Consider the following 21,401-nt stretch of genomic DNA (forward strand, 5'->3'; position numbering starts at 1 on the left):
GCGTTTCATCCACCTTAAACATGTCACCAGAGGTTGAGTGAAACTACATACTCGCTTCCATTTATATACATGGTCATGTACCACTTAAGGATGGGGATACATCCTGGGGAAATGTGTTGTTAGGTGATTTCATCGTTGTGTGAACACACCGTAGAGGGCACTTACACATACCTAGATGGTATGGCCTACTACACACCTAGGCTATATGGTATAGCCTATTGCTCCCAGGCCACAAACTTGTACAGCATGTCATCTACTGAATGCTACAGACACTTATAACTCAATGGTAAGTATTTGTGTATCTTAACATATGTAAACATAGAAAAGGTACACTAAAAATATGGTGTTACAATCTTATGGGACTGTCATCATATATGAAGTTCATCGTTGACTGAAACGGTGTTATGCACCACATGACACTGTGTGTGTGGGTGTGTGTGTATGAGTACATGTATATGCATATGTAAAACCCAAGACTTCAGTGCAGTGTGTGTGTGAGGCATGTGTGTGCATGATGTGGTAGTGGGGAGATGGGTCTCGTAGGTTCATGCAAACTAGCAAAGCAGAAGCTCAAGTTTAATGAATATTTAAAATATTATAGGCATTTACTTACAAAACAAACTGTAGATTTCTTCTGTATATCAAGAAATCAGTAGATCCTTCTATAAAGGAAAACTAAATCTTTTTTGATTGATAAGAGTGGGCTTTCCCTGAGTACTGATGTCATTGGATCACATTTAGATGGAGTGCCTTGGAAAGTCTGACATCTCTCATAGATGCCAACATGAGAGACTAATCGTACACAAAATAGCCTAGAGCCATTGGGGATTCAAATGGCTCCGGCCTGACCTCTTATCCTGACTTTCATACTTCCACCACCTCCAGCTCAGATCAGTCTCTTAGGCTAGGTCTAACACAAGCCAGTTCCAAAGAACGGGTATTATCCCTGGGTTAAGTAAATATTTCATGTGATTTCTTTCACTTGGCCAATCAATTATTGGATCAGATTGACCTAGAACCTTCTGGTTATTATAGTACTATTCTGTCTCTGTCCCTTAGGAAAGGATCAGCAGCAACACACACACACACCCACCACGCTCTTTCTTACAGCATTTCGAAGCTTTGGTGAGACACCTTAACTTATTTAAACAAAATATACAATTAAATAAGTGAAAGCTCACATCTGTTTTGAGATTGACTCTGGTAGCGCTAGTCTTACTGGATTTTATTAAAAGGAATTCCAGTTATGGTAACTACATTTATAAAAGCACAACTGGGGTGGATGAAATTGGAGTCGTTCACTAGGTTAGGTCAATATTCAGCCCTGGCTACGCATCCACCTGGGGAGCTTTTGAAAAATACTGAAGCCTGGGCCATACTTCAAGCCAATTAAAGCACAATCTCTGGCTGTGAGGCCTGGGCATCTGTATTTTTAAAAGCTCCTCCAGGAGATTTTAATGTTGAGAACCACAGAATTAGATGAATGGAACCAGGGAGTCAGGAAAGGGGTGATTAATACTATGCCATGCCAGTGACGGGCCAAAGAGCCTAAGCATTTTTTTTTTTGTTAGATGGAGTTTTGCTCTTGTCACCTAGGCTGGAGTGCAATGGTGCGATCTCGGCTCACTGCAACCTCTGCCTCCCAGGTTCAAGCGATTCTCCCACCTCAGCCTCCTGAGTAGCTGGGATTATAGGCGCCCGCCACTATGCCCAGCTAATTTTTGTATTTTTAGTAGAAACGGGGTTTCACCATGTTGGCCAGGCTGGTCTCAAATTCCTGACCTCAGATGATCCACCTGCCTTGGCCTTCCAGAGTGCTGGGATTACAGGCATGAGCCACCACGCCCAGCCTGAGCCTAAGCTTTTCATTTAGAGTCAGTCTCTGGATATCAGAGCTGGATATATGCCTTAAATATATGTCTCATTTTGGAGGAGGGAAACTGAGGCTCAGAGGCTTAGTGATGCTATATAGTATTATCCTGGCCAGAAAGTACTTTTCACTGTATGCCTCTCCCCTAAAGAGCAACCTTGAGAACTGAAAGAACAGCTCCTGTCTATGTATCTAACCATCTATTTATTTAGTAATATTTAAACAGTGGAAATGGTTTATGGTGGTGTTATCGGCACAGCTTTGTAGCTCTCAGATGTAAAGGCTGTGTCTCTTATTAGCTACTGCTTATTTTTTCTAAGCCTGTCTTCTTATCTGGCAAATAAGAATTAAGAATAACTACTCCCCAAGTGTTATCACAAATGAGATGACAGCAGGTAAAGCATGTAGTATGTGCTTGGAAAACCAAACGGGATTATAATTATTAACTGCATTAACAAAAAATCTTGGGATTTATGTAGAAATAGCTGCAGAGGGGATAAAAAGAGCTTCTTGGAGCTTCTTTGCACGAAATATCATAACCCTGCAAAGGCTGTTTTTGGTTTCCATTGATTGAAAACACAAATAAACCCCAACTGAAGCTCATCTTATGAAGGAATGAATGGATTTCCAATCTGTGTTTTCTTGTTTACTGTGGAAAATATGCGATCCAAGGAAAACACAGGTGGTTAAACTGTTCAGTGCCTCTATTTTTATAAGCAGAGGGCTCTAAGCATTCAAACCCAAATATTTTACTTAATAGAAAATGAAGACTAACTTCTCAAGGTTAACTGGCTCCAGGTTTCCTGTGGCCAAATTTAGATTTTCTCTTTCAGCCATCAGTTGAAATTCCAAAACAATAATAAAAAGCTCACAATTAGCATTTTTAAAGAAGCATTTTCTTTTCATTTAGGAGCCTTTTCTTTTTTGGCATCCCTTTTGTTTTGCAAAAATAAAATCCTAGTAGGGAGAGGACAGCCACCTCCCCGCGTTGGATGCTTGCGAGATGAAGACGGGAGGCGGCTCCGCAGGGCCCTGGAGAAGGTGGCGCCCCTCCCCCTGCCCCCGCCCCCCGCCCACTCCCCACCTTCTCTCCCCGCTGCCCGCCCCGCCACCGGGGCTTGTGCGGACGTGTCTCGGGCGTGACCTTTGAGCAGCTGCGCCACCGGCTCAGCCTCGCGGCGGGGGAAACCCGAGCTCCCAACAAAACAGCTCCATCTTTGGCTAGGCCTGTGGTATTTCCAGGCGCTGCCGGTGGGGAGAGAGGCCGCGTGCCTGAGAGGCTCTCGGAGGTCGCCGCGGCTTTCGCTTCCCGGGTTTTACATTTCCGAAGGGGCTGAGCGTCTGCAGAGGAACCCGAGCTGATGCTGGGGCTGGGGCCGGGGCGGGAATCTAAGGAATGCACCTCTGGGGAGGCTGGAGGGAGCGTGGCTCATCCTCCTCCCGGGATGGGTCCTTCAGCGCGCTTTCCTTCTTTTTTCCTTTTTGCAGATGTTATGTGGTCAACAGGGACTGAGACTCTTTAAGCCCTTACATCTCTAAGGGCTAAATCTTCTTCCTGATGTTCCTCCCTCCTCCAAAGCGGTAACAGTTTTCACGTGATTCAGTTGCCTCTACCTGCCTGAAGGACTGGAGTGCAAAGTTGAACTTGACTCCAGCAAGTGAATTGATCCTTCCCCGGGGAAAAAAGTTTAGACATCACTAATAGTAGTTAACTTTTGAGTGCTTCCTCTGTGCTAAGCACGGTTCTAATCACTTAAATGTAATAACTCATTTAATTATCACAATTGTATGACATAGGAATTATTATTTCTGCTTTACAGGCACCAAAGAAGGCCAGGAGAGGTTTAATAACTTCTTCAGAATCACACAGCTTGCACATGGTTGGGCTGGGTTTACATTTAGGCGGTCTTACTCCAGAGTCAGTGCTCCTAACCATTGCAAGCAACAAATCCCAACAAAGTGGAGAAGGAAACGCTGGGAAATTTGGAAGTCAGACATGGCAGGTGAGGACTTTCTTTTTTCTTTCTCTCTCTCTCTCTCTTTTTTTTTTTTTTTTTTTTGAGATGGAGTTTTGCTCTTGTTGCCCAGGCTGGAGTGCAGTGGCGCGATCTTGGCTCACCACAACCTCTGCCTCCCCGGTTCAAGTGATTCTCCTGCCTCAGCCTCCCCAGTAGCTGGGATTACAGACATGCACCACCACGCTCGGCTAATTTTTTTTGTATTTTTAGTAGAGACAGGGTTTCTCCATGTTGGTGAGGCTGGTCTCAAACTCCCAACCTCAGGTGATCTGCCCGCCTAGGCCTCCCGAAGTGCTGGGATACAGGCATGAGCCATCGCGCCCAGCCAGGACATTCTTAAATGCTCTGTTTTGGTCAGAAAGTGCTGGGACCCCGGGGTGGCACACCCAGCACTCACCAGGAACTAAGTACCTGCTGCCCATTTTGGACACGTGCTGGCAGCTTGTTAATTCTCATGCTGCCATTCTCAGGAGGGGCTCCCTGGCAATCTGATCTATTGCCTGTTGGAAAGGGACAGGGCAAGCAGGGACAGGAGATGCTGACGGCAGGCGGTTGGCTCCCAGGGTGGGTCTGAAGAGAGAGGAGAGAGGTGTGAGAAAGAGAGGGACCCATGGCACGAGGGCTGAGGCAGGGGCCAGGTCTTGCCTTCGATGCCCCTAGGAAGTATGCCAGGCACTTGGGGGAACTCCTGTCCCGAAACGGTGAAGTCTGCATCCAGTAGGCCAATCTGTTGATGAACAAGTTTGGCTAGACTGGCAAGGAGTCAGAATTTGTCCCTTTCTAGTTTGTTCCCCCGGATGGAGGTATGAGCACAGAATGAGTCCTTAGAGGATGCTTCTGGGGAGAGAGCAGTGAAGACCAAAGTTCTAGGATGGTTTGAGAGCTCCCTTCTCTGGCATATGGAAGAGCAAGATGTGTACCCTCCCCCAAACACGCGCCACACCAGGTTCGCTTCCCGCTGGTCTGAATGTCTCCCTTGGCTAATTCTTACTCTTGGATTCCATTACCTTTGAGCTAACAGCTCCTACAGTGCCATTTTATGTCAGCGAAGAGTACCCAGCACAGTTGCCTGAGTCAGGCAGGAAAAGCTTGGTGTCCCTCCCGTCGCCCACTCAGTACCCACCCACACAGCACACAGCAGGAGTACTGAAAATGCACCCAGGCCGGGCGCGGTGGCTCACGCCTGTAATCCCAGCACTTTGGGAAGCCGAGGTGGGCGGATCACGAGGTCAAGAGATCGAGACCATCCTGGCCAACATGGTGAGACCCTGTCTCCACTAAAAATACAAAAGTTAGCTGGGCCGGGTGGCACACGCCTGTAGTCCGAGCTACTTGGGAGGCTGAGGCAGGAGAATCGTTTGAACCCGAAAGGCAGAGGTTGCAGTGAACTGAGATTGTGCCACTGCACTCCAGCCTGGCAACAGAGCGAGACTCTGTCTCACAAAAAAAAAAAAAAAAAGGGAAATACACCCACAGGGTGTCCTGGAGGTACCCCTGCATCACCCTGACTGTCTGAGTGTCCCCAGGCCAACCTTCAGAGTACAATATTTCTTCAGGCGGATAAACTGGTATGGTGAGACCTTTTGTGGGTTCCTGTAGGGCTCTGCCACTTACTTGCTGTGTGACCTTGGGCAAGTTACTTAACTTTTCTGTGCTTCAGTCTTGTCATCAGCAAAATGGTGATAATACTAATACCTACTTCAAAAGGTGTTGTAAGAACTTAAATGAGTTAGCAAAAAAGTCTAAAATGCCTGGCCCATGGCAAGTGCTCAATAAATATTAGTTTCTGCTTTTACTATTGTCACAACTATTATTAGGTTGGTGCAAAAGTAATCATGGTTTTTGCCATTGAAAGTAATGCCAAAACGCGATGACTTTTGCGCTAACCTAATATTATTACGCAACTCTAGGCAACTAACTTTACCTCTCTGAATCTCATTGTCCTCACGGTAAGATGAGTGTAATAGTATCTGTTTTACAGGATTGTTGTGAGAATTAAACAGTGTTAATTACTATTGTAAAGTTTGCAATAAATAATTATTATGTATGTGTTGCTTTAGCCTGGTTTATCTCCCGGGAGATGACTTTATTTCTAAATGTACAGGGATTTCTTAAAGAGCTTCAGAATGCTGATCATCGCTAGTGAGGGCACTTGGACACTTTGCTTAACCTCAGCCAGCACCTCTTTTCCCAGCTGTAAAATGGTATGATAATAAGCACCCCTAGGAATCTCAAGGATGTTATGAGGGGAAAATATACAATAATATACAAAGCACTTTGAGCTTCTCTGAAGAGAGACGCATATAAATGGAAGGTGGTATTAGAAGGTGGGGTAATCACTGGTTACCTCCCCCCCTTTTTTATTTAATTAGGAGAAAACTAGTAATTAGGAAGCATGGCCTAGTTAAAGCTGTGGCCTGGGAAATAGTTCTCTTGGCACTTAATCAGAACTGTGACATGGCGCAAGTTTTTGCAAAATGTGGGCAGCAGGGGACCTTCCCCCAGGCTCAGATTGTGAGAAATGTTCTGTCTAGGGGCCCGATCCTGAGGTGGCTCAGTTGGCTGGGGAGCCCCCTGGGGAGATCTTCACTCAGGTCTGCAAAGGGACTCTGCCCTGCCTCCGTAGCCCTAATCTCTGGGGGCCTCAAAGTCATTCTCATCTGCAGGTTACAGCTTGCTGCAGGCCCAGAACCAAGCTTTTCTACCACATTGAACCCACTGGGGTGACTTCAGGCTTCTGAAAAGCACCTCATATCTAGTCTGGTCTCTGATTCAGTAGCAGAGACAAAGAAATCCCCTGCCTGTTCCCCTTAAAATGGGCCATTGTGGAGTGGGTGCTGGGGCCCTAGCTTGCTCCCCACTGTGCCTTTGTTAGAGCAGTGGCCTCCAGCAGAACCCGCTGTCTCTCCCTGCGTGTCCCAGTTTGCCCGTTCTCCTGGACTCTGCTTAAAGGCCGCCTCTGCCAGGAGACCTTCCCAGGTCTTCCCAGTTACCGTCACTCTCTTTCTCCTCTAGACTCTGTGTTTGGTACAGTGTGGCTTTTGTGTTTGTCCTGTCTTCTCTCACATTTGACTCTGAGCCACTGGAAGAAAGGGAAGGAAAGTAAGTCAGAGAAATGAAATGTTCCCATCCCCAGGCACCTGACCAGATGTTGCAGACAGACTGACCAGCACAATTGTATTGATTCTCCCTCAATGCATTGAAAAAGCAAATGGGAGGCATCTGGAAAATCTTGAGATAAGCAGTTCCATTTTCAATGATGAATCTCTTGAAATACACAGAAATGGTATAACAATCATGTATCCACCACTTAGACTACCAGTTGTTACTCTTTTGTCATACTCATTTAAATGTATTTTTATTATGTATTTAAAAGAAGTGAAACTTGTAGATACAGCTAGGGTTCCCCGTGTCCACTCACTGAAGTCCCTTCCCTCTCCCTTCTAGGGTCCACCACTTTCCTTGTGATTTGATAAAGGACCCTGCATCCATGGATGGACAGAGGGGTTTGCTAAAGTGCTGAATTGTGTGTGAAATTCTACGTGTGCATCTTTCTTACACATGCCACGTCCATTGCAGAGCTGCTCTTGACTCAACCTTCCAGCGGTCTCCACTGCAACCGCTCTGGCCCAGGCTACCATTTTCTATTCTTTTTTTTCTCTCTCGCCAGGTTTGGAGTGCAGTGACGTGATCCAGGCTCACTGCAACCTCTGTCTCCGGGGTTCAAGCGATTCTCCTGCCTCAGCCTCCCGAGTAGCTGAGATTACAGGCCCACACCACCACACCCAGCTAATTTTTGTATTTCTTAGTAGAGACGGGGTTTCACCATGTCAGCCATGCTGGTCTTGAACTCCTGACCTGGTGGTCCACCCACCTCAGCCTCCCAAAGTGCTGGGATTACAGGTGTGAGCCACTGCACCCGACCCAGGCTACCATTTTCTGACATTTAAATCTTTTGCTTCCCGTAGCAGCCTCAGACAGACATTCTAAAGTCTTAGATCATATTTCCCCTTTGCTCATAAAGTCCACTCATGGTTTTAGATTTAACTCAGTAAAATTCCTATGTGGTATGTGTCTCCCGACCTCTGCCCCTCTGACCTCATCTCTCTCACTGAGGCAGCTTTCCTCCCACTTCCCGAGGTCCAGCCATTCTGCTCTTTTCGCTTATCTTCATTCACGCTGGGCATGGCCTCAGGCTGTTCACGCTCTTGTTGCTGTGCTCTTTCCCCAGTTAATCACATGATGAAACCTCTTATGTTCTTTGGGTCTTTGCTCACATTCACTTCTCAGTGAAGATTCCCTGACACATCCTGTTTAAAAATGTGACATCATTCCCACCGGTCTCTCTCTTACCCTGTTGTAATTCTCCTTTTTCCATAGCACTCTTTACCGAGACAGGGTCTCACTCTGTTGCCCAGGCTGGAGTACAGTGGAGTGATCATGGCTTACTGTGGCCTCAACCTTCTGGGCTCAAGTGATCCTCCTACCTCACCCTCCCGGGTAGCTGGGACTATAGGCACATTCTACCATGCCTGGCTAATTCTTCGTATGTTTTTTTTTTTCTTTGTAGAGATGGGTTTTTGCCATGTTGTCCAGGCTGGTCTCGAACTCCTGGGTTCAAGTGATCTGCCCGCCTCGGCCTCCCAAAGTGCTGGGATTACAGGTGTGCACCACCATGCCTGGCCCACAGCACTTGTTTTCTAGCAAATTATGTATTTTACTTATTTATTACATTCATTTTTTATTGCCTGTTTTTCTCTGTTACAATATAAGCTCCACGAGAGCAGGAAATTCTGTTTGTCCGCTGATGTTTCTGAGTCCCTGCAATAGTGCCTGGCACATAGGTGCCCCATAAATATTTGCTGAAAGATTACATAAATAAATGGATGAACGGATATGAGCATTTCTCACTGGAGAGGGTCCAGAACTTTCATTAGATTTTCCGAGGTGTCTGTGACACAAAAAAGGTAGGAACCATTGACATAGTAACCCATCAAAAAGTTTGCTGGAAATTCTTTGCTTGCCGGGAAGTCTGCCTAATGAAGCAGGAGGTCCTGAGGGATTTTTCTCCTTTTTTGATTTGTGTCTTTCCAGAGAGCTAATGCTGGCAGCTATTGGGATGTCCTCTTCCAGGACTGGTGATGAGTTTCCTGGTATCCAGCCTTGGCCGGACTGAGGTAGGGAACCAGGGAGGCATTGACGGAGACCATGGACAGGAGCCCTGGCAGTGGGCCAGCTCCAAAGAAGCTGTAATTTTCCTTGCTCCTTTTGTGGAGTCTGTCTGGGAGCAGAGGCTGAATGTGGCCACAGCCTCCTGAGCTTCCTTGAGGAGCTAGGCAAAATGCCCAGAGCAACAGGAGCTGCTTCCTGCCTTACAGGCTCCAAGCATAGGCAAGGAGTAAGATCAGGACTTCTTGTAGGAGCCTTGGCCTGGGTGACCAGACAGTGGCTTGTGATGCAGAGAGAGATAATAGTCAAGTGGGGGGAGCTTGGAAACAAAAAGACACCAAAGGCCATCTGGAGTGGATAGTGGGAGTGAATTGGAGGTGAGTCAGCCAGCTCACAGGGCAGTTAAAAAGACAAGTGGGTAATTGTGGGTGCAGTCCGCCGGTCATACACCGAAAATGAGGAACAAGTGGTTAATTGGGCCCACAAGCCCAGGATCCCGCCTATAATTAGCAAATTGCAGGGCTTTGATATTTGCTTTGGTAACAACTTGTGTAGTAAATTGCAGGGAGGAAAACTGTACCCCCAGCCTGGGGAGTGACTCTGTGTCACTATTCTCTCACAAACACTTGTAGGCAGCGCACACATGAATATACTCCCAGCATTGGCAGTGGGACTTGCACCTTTCTGCAGGCTGACAGCCTCCTGTGATGCTTTCTGTTTCCATTTACCCCTTGCTTAAGTTTTTGCCAATCAGGGCTGAAGCTGAGGGCTGGTTTCCTGGTGCATGCTCCCATTGTTCACACACTGATTTTCATGTTCCCTTAAGCTGCAGCCCTTGGGGAGGAGAGACCTTCTGACCAGAGATGTGACCAGGAGTGGCCACGTGGTAATGGAAGTTCTATAGTGGGGGTAATTCCCATGAAAGTTCTATAGTGGGGGAAGGGGAAGAGACACAATTGAGTTCTGTTTCAGCATTGTTGAAATTTTGTCTATGAGGATGGTCAGTGCTTATTCCTGATCAGAGACTGGCCTTTGTGGTTTCATATCTGTGGCTACCTCTGCAGGCTTCTCAGCCATTGTAACCAAATTGCAGACCAGAAGCATAGGAAAATTGCACTGGGATTGTCATAGTAAAACCCTATAAATGTCCACACATACAGAGAGACTGGTGAGCACAGGCAATGAAAAGAGCACTAAATGAAAGTGCCAGGAGACCTGGGTTTGAATTTGCACTCCCTACTGATGGGTCTTGTCAAGTCACTTAAATACTCGTACATCATCTCTGTCATTTATAGGTCTGTTTCTATTGACTGATTTTTCTCTTGATTATGGGTCACCATTTTTCTGCTTCTTTATATGTCTAGTAATTTTTTGTTAGATGGCAGACATTGTAATATTCTATCATTAAGTATTTGGACTTTGTTGTCTTCTTTTTTAAAAAAAATCTTGGTTTTGGCTTTGTTTGGGCTTTATTTCAGCAGACAGTTAAGTTACACATGGATCAGTTTGACATCTTTGAATCCTGGCTTTACATTTTGCTATGGAGAGTCTAGAGTAACCTTCACTCCAGGAATAAGTCAGCCTTTTTACTCAAGTGTGATTTATCTGGGCTCTTCACTGAATGTCCCAAGGGATCACCAAGGACTCTCCACTTTGGCTGGGTGATGCACAGTGATGGCCTTACATTTTGAGAGCTTTAGATTGTTCAGCTTACAACTCTTCTGTCATTTATCTTCCCTGGTCATGTAGAGTTTCACTTTAGACACATATAGTTGAATACTCAGCAAAGACTCAGGAAAATATCTCAGTAGACTTATGGTGTTATTTTTCTGTGTGTCTCCCTCCTTTCAAAAATTGTGACCCTCAACTCCTAGCTGCCTCAGGTCTGTAGACAGATCTCTGTCTCCTCAACTTAGTGAAGCTACTGGACTGTGCTCGTGGACTGGAAATTGCCTCCAAGCATAAAGCTAGGGTTATTTCAGGTCTCACCTCATTGATGCATTCTCTCACAGATTACAGTTTTGCAATTTCCCAGTGTCTGAGAAGAGTAGTAATTCTATCAAGACTGGAAGTTGAAGTCTTCTCAAGTTAATAAAATTTGTTTTCCCAAATGTAGAGGCAGAATGTAATAGTATTTTCCTCAAAAGTTAGTCATGATAACTCAACTATGTAATGGTTCTGAAAACACCTATAATGATGCATGAAAGAAGCAATGGAGCATAAAATTAGAATAGTTAATAAATTATAATATTTTTCTTTTCCTTTGACACCAATAGTATAAATGGATTTATCATTTTCACAAAATTGTAGAATTTTAGGACTGTAAGGGACTTATCTCAGGAAGATAAAATTGGATTGCTCCAAATACCTCATTTTACAGCTGAGTAGACTGAAGCTTAGTGAGGGAATTTTCCCAAGCCCCCATGGCCTATTAGTAGAAGAATGAGACTGGAACTCAGGTGTCTTGGCTCCCAGCCTATGGGGCATCCATTCATTCAGCTCACCTTTACTGAGTATCTACTAAGTTCAGAACATTGAACTAATTGCTATATTGCCTCTCTATAATATCTTAGTTTGCAAAAATGTTAAAAAATCAATTTTGGAACATTATGGTAAGTTCAATAAATCAGCATATAATTTTGGACTTCTCTGGAGTGAGTAAGTCTGATTGACATTAATTGGAGCAGCCTCCATTGTCCAGTGCAAAAATGCAAAGTGCTTCCAGCATTCAGATCTCTTGGGATATTCTATTATAGTGCTTCAGACATATGAACATGTCAGGTAATTACTGTGGTTTTATGGCCCTGTCAGTTATGGTTGTAGGAAAGCTAAGGATTTACTCTGCATGCAGCCCTTCCAGCCACTCAATGCAAAAATGGATGATAAAACTTTAAGAGGAGTGTGCAGCATGTTGCAAGATGTGAACAGAACACCATATAAGATGTCAGGAGGTCTGGATTCTAGACTTGGTTTGTTACTTCCATTTTCTGCGCCTAGGTTTTTCTAACTGTAAGATGAGAACAATAGCCTATGATCTACAATGCCCATTCCAACTCAGAGAATCTTTGCATCTGGAGATCTACAGCAGGGCTATCCCTAGTGATATGCATGAAGAAGCTTGGAAATGGGGCTGGGTAGGAGCTGAGTATGTAGAATGTGGAAAGGCATTCTAAACCAAAAGAAGAACACAAGTAAAGATGATGAAGCAGGGATATGGCTAAAATGAAATTTGTGATCTGATCCACATACAAGTACAGTGTACTACAGCTGGACTATAGAGAAGAACTTGAGAACCCATGAGCAACTATCCCTGTACTCTTGGAGGCTCTGCAACCACAGTTTGAGAAACTCTGCATTAAAAGTTAAAAACCGTCACCTGAATAGTTAATAACATCAAAGATTGTGAAAGCAAGTATAAGTAACACAGAGATTAAAATAATGAGGCAGGATCACAAAGTGAGTGTCATATTTGTCTATTTTTTCCTTTATCACTGAAACATAAACATAACATTTCAAAATCATTACGTAGAACTCCTCTCCTCTTCCAGAACAATGCTCAGAGCTTTGTAGACTCTGGTTTGCAAAAAACGAAACAAAACAAAAACAAACAAACAAACAAACACGTCGGGAAAGGGAGTAGTGGTAGATGAGATGAGAAATGTTGATCAGGAGGAGTCAGGAGGAGATCATGGAAAGCCTTGAACACCAGGCTTAAGGGTTAGTCACTTATTCTGCAGGCTGTAGGGTTGTAGGGAGTGAGTGATACTTGATGAGCAAAAGGCTTGTTATGCTCAGGTCTGTGTTTCAGCTTTCTTTGGTTACAGTGTGAGGGATGGACTACAGGGGTAGAACAGAGGACTTGTCAGGAGGCTGGCTCAATAGCCCAGGATGAAGGAATGAAGGAGGAAAGTCTGAGGACCCTGACACAGGGCGAGTGATGGAGGAAGGCTGAGGATGAAAAAAGAATGAGACCTGTTTGTTGACTGATCTGGAGGTCAGGATGCAGCCCACATTACTAGGTTTCTAGGCCATGTGATGGGGTGAGTGGAGATTGTACAATCACCCCAGAGGCAGAGCAGCAGTTCAAAACAGGATTTGAGAGAGAGAGAGAGAGAGAGAGAGAGAGAGAGAGAGAGAGACAGAGAGAGAGACAGAGAGATAAATCCGGGCTTGTATTTGATTCATTCTGCTTTTTTCCATATGTGACCAAAAAAAAAAAAAAAAAAAAAAAAAAAGGATAAATGCATCTATTCCTTGGAGTTTTGTAAGGACTGATGAATTAGCATATATGAAAGCACCTAGGACATGTCAGCCACATAGTACCTTCCCAATACGTGTTAATTCCATCTATCCATCTATTTATTATTTATGTAAGTTTGCAAGTTTGGAGGGAAATAATTAGTTTAATTAGGATCGTATCAAACATTTCAAACTCATTCTGAGTAAAGAGCTCATTAGCCAAGGGGCTCTCTGTAGGGTCAGATCACTTCCAGTCACTAGATTGGGCCATAGTTCAAGGCCAGAGGCTTGTTTCCCCAAGCATCAGGCCGTTTCTCTCTCTTCCTTTCATTACCAGCTCCCTGCCCCCGCTATCATCCTTTTCTAGATCTCTTATGTAGTAAATGCAAAAAAAAAAAAAAAAAAAAAAAAGAAAGGTGCACAAACATTATGTGAAAAGCATATTCAATTGAACCAATGAGTTTATTCAGTTGACTCTTCTGAGGACATACCCTGTGCCAGGCCGTGGTACATGTATGTGTGAGAGACTGTGGCATTCTCCTCTTCTCCGTGATTGGACAGTACTGTCAGCATTGAGGCTCACAGAGTTGCCTTACCTTGGGAGATGCAGGCTTTGGTGAGAGGGCCCCATGGAGCCTGACCTCAGTTGCAGGCCTTCAATGGGATGAGCAACACCAGGCACTCTTTCTCAGGCTCCTGATCCCCATGTGGTTTGCATGTTGCTCAAATCAACCAAACTCTCCCACATTGGCCTCCTCCCTCTTTCTTAGTTCCAGGAGACCAGCGTCCCCGAGCAAGGGAGACACTGCTCAGCTGCTTTCATCATGATAGGCAGGGCTGAGCGCAGAGCTGTCAGGAAGCCAGGCCGTGTGGGCAGCCGGCGGCACAGGCCAGAGAGCAGGGTGGCGCTGCAGCAGGTGCCTGGGTGTCCCTGTGAGCTCAGTGGGACAAGAGCTCTTCTGTAGAATCCAGTGTGGACTTGGTTTGACTTTCCAACGATTTTAGCCCAACCAGATCCCTCCCTTTAGAATTCCTTCCCTTGGACAAAGCAACTGCAACTATAATTTCAGATTCAGAGGAAGCCTGCAAACTGTGGCTTCCCTTCTTTGCTTCCTTTTTTTTTTTTTTTTTTTTTTTTTTGAGGCGGAGTTTCGCTCTGTCTCCCAGGCTGGAGTGCAGTGGCCGGATCTCAGCTCACTGCAAGCTCCGCCTCCCGGGTTTACGCCATTCTCCTGCCTCAGCCTCCCGAGTAGCTGGGACTACAGGCGCCCGCCACCTCGCCCGGCTAGTTTTTTTTTTTTTTTTGTATTTTTTAGTAGAGACGGGGTTTCACCATGTTAGCCAGGATGGTCTCGATCTCCTGACCTCGTGATCCGCCCGTCTCGGCCTCCCAAAGTGCTGGGATTACAGGCTTGAGCCACCGCGCCCGGCCCCCTTTTTTTTTTTTTTTAAGATGGAGTTTCATTCCTGCTGCCCAGGCTGGAGTTCAGTGGTGCAATCTCAGCTCACTTCAACCTCTGCCTCCTGGGTTCAAGCGATTCTCCTGCCTCAGAGTAGCTGGGATTACAGGTGTCTGCCACTATGCCTGGCTAATTTTTTGTATTTTTAGTAGAGACGGGGTTTCGCCATGTTGGCCAGGCTGGTCTTGAACTCCTGACTGCAGGTGACCCAGCTACCTCAGCCTCCCAAGTGCTGCGATGACAGGTGTGAGCCACCATGCCTGGCCCCTTCTTTGCTTCTAACCCAATCTGGATGTTGTACTTTTACACACTCCTACCACTGAGAGGTTGGATCTAAGTCCCTTCCCCTTGAATCTGGTTGGGCTCGTGACCACTTGGACAAGCAGCACAGCAGAAGTGACACTGTGTGATTTCAAAGCCAGGTCATAAAAAACCACGTGGCTTCCAGGTTGTTCACTGTGCACTTGTTTTTGGAGCACTGAGCTGCTGTGTAAGAAGTCCACCTGCCCTGAGGCCACCAGGCTGGACAGACCATGTATGGATAGGTTCTCTGATCAACAGTCCCCATCAAGCCCAGCCTTCTAGCCATGTCCACCAATGTGCCTGACATGTGAGTGAAGCCATCACAGACCCTTCAGACCAGCCCATCTGCCAGCTGAATACTTGTGAATAACCTTGGTGGATGCTTTGTGGAACAGAATCTCTCAGCCAAGCCCTGCCTGAATTCTTGACTCACACGTTCAGGTGATTTATTATCCGGCAATAGATAACTAGAACACTGGACATAAATGGAAGAAGCTTTGCGGTCGGCTTTTAATAAGTTTAGGCTGATTTCATGTGATTTACCCCATCCATCTGCCCCTGCTGATGATAATTCCATCTTGTTCAAAACTTGGATCGAGTTACCTCTTAACTGAGCCAAAACTGTACCTGGGTTTACCGACAGCTCCCTGAGCCTTGACAACACTTTCAAGTTTCCCAGCTATGGTTTGGTTGTCAGTAAAATTTCACATCCAGCCACACACTCACACTTACCCCAACACAATAGCTGCATGTTACCTTAATCCAAATGATTTGCAAAAATTGCCAAAAGTTGGGACTGTGCTTGTAAAAGCTGTTTTCTATGGATCTGGATAAACAATGTACAGCTAACACTTTCTCAGCAATTCCACGTCCCAGAAAGGGTAGCTACCTATTTCTTGGCTTGCACTTCAGGCCCACGTGGAGCATAAGATTTCTACTTAGGGCCAGATGCTGTGGCTCATGTCTATAATCCCAACACTTTGGGAGGCCGAGGTGGGCACATCACCTGAGGTCAGGAGTTTGAGTCCAGCCTGACCAACATGGAGAAACCCCATCTCTACTAAAAATAGAAAATTAGCCGGGCGTGGAGGCGCAGGCCTGTAATCCCAGTTACTCGGGCGGCCGAGACAGGAGAAAATCCCAGTTTCCTGAGTGGGGCAGAGGTGGGAGTCAGGGTGAGCAGTGTCCCTGGGATCCAGCGACATGCTTATGTGTACACTTCTCTCAGTATGCTACAAGGACAGGTGCGGTGGTACAGAGGGATGTGAGGTCAAGCCCGAGGACAATCACATGCTTGCTATGTGACCTCAGACCAGATAATTAGTCTGAGTCTTAGTTTTCTCATGAGTCAAATGGGTACAATATTAATCCAGTCACGGGAAATAGGGGGATGTCTTCGTTTGAGTTTTGTCAGAAGCAGCCCCTGAGACAAGGATGTGAGTGCAAGTTTACTGGGGAGGAGGTAAACCAGGGAGAGCCTGGGAGAGGGGTGGGCAGTGGGGAGGAGGTAAGCCAGGGAGAGCCCGGGAGAGGGGTGGGCAGTGGGGAGGAGGTAAGCCAGGGAGAGCCCGGGAGAGGGGTGGGCAGTGGGGAGGAGGTAAGCCAGGGAGAGCCCGGGAGAGGGGTGGGCAGTGGGGAGGAGGTAAGCCAGGGAGAGCCCGGGAGAGGGGTGGGCAGTGGGGAGGAGGTAAACCAGGGAGAGCCCGGGAGAGGGGTGGGCAGTGGGGAGGAGGTAAACCAGGGAGAGCCCGGGACAGGGGTGGGCAGTGGGGAGGAGGTAAACCAGGGAGAGCCCAGGAGGGGGTGGTCAGTGGGGAGGAGGTAAACCAGGGAGAGCCCGGGAGAGGGGTGGGCAGTGGGGAGGAGGTAAACCAGGGAGAACCCGGGAGAGGGGTGGGCAGTGGGGAGGAGGTAAACCAGGGAGAGCCCGGGAGAGGGGTGGGTGGTGATAAGGGGAGGGGAAGCAACCGCTAAAGGGGCTATGGTCAGCCAGTCAACACAATGGGCAGCTGCAGCTTCATCCCAAGGGGGAAGCTGTTGGAAGAGTGTAAAACACGCACCTCAAAACAATCCTCCCGGGGTGGGGCTGGGGTGTGCACACTCCAACTCCTCTCAGTCCCTGAAGGCTGCTCCACAGAGGGTGTGAGTTTCCCAGCCAGTGTTCATTGTGTAGCTCCTCTGGAAAGCGCCGGCACTGGAGAAAGCCCTCAGGCCCAGAGAAGCCAGCCTTCCTGTTGGACGTTCTCTGAAGCACATTGAGAGGCTAAGGCTGGAGGGTCAGCAGCGCTCATCACATCTGTTCTAGAAGACTGAGTGAGGTCGGTGTAAAAGGCTGGGCTACAGGGGGCTTCTCTTCTTCCCTGTGTGGACCCCTTCTGCCAACAGCGCCGTGCCTTGGCCTGTCTTTTCTGAATCCCAAGATCATTTGACACCCGATGTGTCCTGTTTTACACACCTGGAGACCTGGAGAGCTCTTTCCCCAGATAAATGTAAATGGTCCAGGGTCAGCTCTGCCCACTTTTTACACTTTGTTGCATCCTCCATCTCCCACGGCACCCAGCTCAGCAAGAGACACACGGTAGATAGAAGCTCAGTGGTCAATGCTAGGCAGACCACATGGGTCAGAGAAGCTTGGTTTGTAGTGGAAGTGGTTTTGTACAGATGTGGCGGCAGTGTCACATGCGTACAAGTGAGTTGCTGTATATAAAGTGCTGTACTAATGTGAGGGCTATTACTGATGGACTGTTCCTTGCTTGTTTTGGGCATCCCAGATCGTGAGGATAGAATCAGCAATAGTGCTTGAGGATACAGTGACTCTCGAAGGGAAGAAGAAAGAAGAATAGATTCGGTCTAAAACAGTTTTCCAGTCTCCCTTTTCCTTTCCTCAGTTATTGGGAAACAAGTGAATCCCCTCTTATCCTCTGCTTGGTTTGTGTGGTACATGATGTTTAGATGCTGGCATTGGCCTTGCCGTGTGTAGGTTACGGGGCAATGAACAATAGCTAACATCATTCACTGCAGGCACTCTCTAGTGACTTGTATGTATTAATTCTCATCATAACGCTATAAAGCAGATTCTATCATCATTTCCGTTTTACATATGAGGAAACTGAGGTACAGAGACATTAGGTAACTCACCTAAGGCCACACAGCTGTTAAGCGGCAGAGCCAGAATTTAACCAGATTGTCTGCTGCATTGGACGTGATGAATGCAAATAACACTCACTTTTTTTCTAGTTTGACTATAGAATATAGTGTCTGGGTTCCAAATTATATTTTCATTTCCAGTACCATTGTTCAATAAAGCAAATTTTTGATATACGGCCATTTGGACATTGGTGCTAATAAATCTAATATTTCTGTGTACATTCTCCTACATCACTAAGATGTCCGTTGTGATCAGAAGCTCACCGAAAGTACTTAGCTGAGTGGAGAATGATTTCTCGGTGTTGTATTTGCTCTGGTCTGAATTCTTGGGGAGGCAGAAGTGGAGGTGAGTGAGGCAGAGCTCAGATGGGAAGTCAGAGGCCTGCAGCTGGGGCCTCCCTGTGAGGATGAGACAGTCGAACACATAGTAAGGTGACCAACGGTCTAGTTGCATGGGATGGAGGGGTTTCCTGGGAGGCAGAGCTTTTCATGCTAAAACCAGGACAATCCTGGGGAAATCAGGAGGTCGGTCACCCTAACCGTATGCCAAAGTATTAAATAAGAATGTTGTTTTTAACTAGAAAACAAGAAGGAAGATCTCCCATAGATTTTCAAGGTGCTGAGAAAACAGCTTCTAGACATATCTCAAAAGCCAAGTTTCTGAGACATAATAAGAAAGTTGTGGAGGAAGGAAATTTGAACCAGAAGACTGCAGTCCTGTCTATGAACGTTAAACCTGTGTGGCTTAGGAAATGAATCTAACCTCCCTGAGCCTCAGTTTGTTCACCTAAAAGATGGAGATGAGAGCCCATTTGTGTCACTCACAAGGGTTCTGGTGGCCATCCAGACACAAGGAAATTAAAACGTTCATTCATCTGCAGATGCTCCCACGTTCCTGCAGGATGACTGAAACCCACAGCGAGCAATCCTCATGGGATACAGCTCAGCTCATCCTGAAGAATAAGTGGGAGCTCACCCTCATGGGAAATTCGGTATCTCCACACGCGGCTGTCATGCCACGTGGAAACAGTCATGTATAGGGTCCTGTCACCTGGTAGACTGACCCCAGGTCTGCTGGCCCCTGACAATGGTCCACCGCTTCTGAGGGCTCCACGATTGACACTTGTCCCCAGGAACTTAGGGGAAACTATATTTTGATTAAAATGAACTATCAAAGTCATTTAGAGAACTCATATTCCTGGAATCTGTGATGGCTCGTGTGTCCCCTCCCTCTGCCTCCCTTTATTGTTGCTACTGTGACCTGGACTCTGATGTCCCCTGAGGTCCACTGCCCTCCTTCGGAACACAGTCTCCCTATGTAATTACTTTAGTATCATGTACCAGCTCTGTGTTCTCTGTTTTCCTGTGCTAACTTCTGCTGTGGTCTGGACTCAAATCGACACGGGCTGCCTAGGGGGCTGGACCCAGCCTCTTCCATCTGCCTTTGCCAGAATCAGAGCTGTGGACCGTGGGGCCTTGGAGGCTGGGATCATATATGATTTGGGCTCCAGTGGATACTCCGTACACAAATCTTCTCTTTGGAGGGTTCAGGGATTGGCTGCTAAAGGGCATAGAGAGAGAAGGTTACTGTGACTTCTGCAGCATGATGTGGGGCTTCTAAATTTGTGACTCTCACTTAACTGTGCAAAACAGTCCCCAAAAAAGCTTGTTAAAATGCAGTGTCCTTTGTTCTATGTCGCAGGGTTTCTGATTCAGTACAGTGTAAGAATCTGGATTTTTAGAGAAACCACTGAGTTGCTTCGGATACACATTTCTGAGAGTCATATTTTCTGGAACTTTTAGAGAATGAGAATGTGATATTTAAAAAGGAATTCAGTGGCTGGGTGTGGTGGCTCCTGCCTGTAATCCCAGCACTTTGGAAGGCTGAGGCAGGCTGATTACTTGAGGTCAGGAGTTCAAGACCAGCCTAACCAATGTGGCAAAACCCTGTCTCTACTAAAAATACAAAAATTAGCTGGGCGTCATGGCATATGCCCGTAATCTCAGCTACTTGGGAGGCTCAGGCAGGAGAATCACCTGACCCCAGGAGGCGGAGGTTGCAGTGAACAGAGATGGTGCCACTGCACTCCAGCCTAGGCAACAGGGTGAAACTCTGTCTCAAAAAAAAAAAAAAAAGTAATTTAGTCTTTGGTGCTTTGCTTCAGGGTATTATTGGTGGCTGAGGTGGTCATCGTTTAGAACTGAAGTTCTGGGATGTGTTATATTTTCTGATTGGATGTTGGTGAAATGGAAAACCGACTCAATATCTTGGACAGTTTTGCAAATATTATGTCTTCTGTCTTTCTGATATTCAAGTAGTGGGAGGCAGAGATTCTTATAATATACTCATTTTATAGATGGGGTACTTGGCCAGCTTCCTTGGCTTAAATAAAACCAACACCTGCACGTTATTTTGCTATTTCCATGCATTTGTCCATGCATTCTGTTACGTGGCTGTCCCAGGAAACTGCTGCAGTTGGTACTACTGCCTGTTTCACAGGCGAGGAAGCCTTGGCTCTGACTAATTCTGGGACCTGCTGGAGGTTAGAGTGAGCAAGAGCTGACACTGAACTGGCTGCGGTGGTCCCTGATATCACAGCCTTCAATACTTCCACTGCCTCTCTCTTTTTTTTTTTTTTTTTTTTTTGAGGCAGCGTTTCGCTCTTGTTGTCCAGGCTGGAGTGCAACGGTGCGATCTTGGCTTGCTGCAACCTCAGCCTCCTGGGTTCAAATAATTCTCCTGCCTCAGCCTCCCAAGTAGCTGGGATTACAGGCATGCACCACCGTGCCCAGCTAATTTTTTGTATTTAGTAGAGACGGGGTTCCACCATGTTGGTGAGGCTGGTCTCGAGCTCCTGACCTCAGGTGATCCACCCACCTCGCTCTCCCAAAGTGCTGGGATTACATGGGTGAGCCACTGTGCTTGGCCCCAGCTGCCTCTCTAGAGAAGACGGCAGCTCAACTGAAAGTAGAACCAAGAGGCCCGATTGCTGAGAAACAAATGGTGTTTCCAGGGCCACAGACACCTCTGCTCCCGTGATTGAAGATCCAGCCACTACATTGGCTCCCTGTCTCCTTGTCCAGTAAGGGAGGAAAAAACAAAAAGGGGCCACCTCTCAGTGGGTCCTTTAGGACTTCCTGGATAAAACAAGGACAACCAGCAACTTAATTTAAATGGAGGAAAAAGAAAATAGG

At 46.5% G+C, this 21,401-nt stretch overlaps 1 long non-coding RNA gene across 5 annotated transcripts in view; it reads left to right on the forward strand.

The window, feature by feature from the left end:
• The first annotated feature begins 3,018 nt into the window (after positions 1-3,018).
• The window catches only part of LOC107128772 (uncharacterized), a 41,604-nt gene continuing 23,221 nt past the window's right edge, over positions 3,019-21,401 (forward strand). For 2 of the 5 annotated variants that reach the window (XR_010584857.1, XR_010584853.2), the window contains exons 1-3: positions 3,019-3,159; positions 3,359-3,873; positions 8,983-9,065. This is a non-coding gene — a long non-coding RNA (uncharacterized lncRNA). Of the gene's footprint in view, positions 3,874-8,982; positions 9,066-12,054; positions 14,402-21,401 lie in introns of those variants that run through there. The other 3 variants (XR_010584855.2, XR_010584856.1, XR_010584854.2) reach the window with 3 other exon arrangements.

Source organism: Macaca fascicularis, chromosome 2 (genome assembly GCF_037993035.2).
Source record: "Macaca fascicularis isolate 582-1 chromosome 2, T2T-MFA8v1.1".
Lineage (NCBI taxonomy): Eukaryota > Metazoa > Chordata > Mammalia > Primates > Cercopithecidae > Macaca > Macaca fascicularis.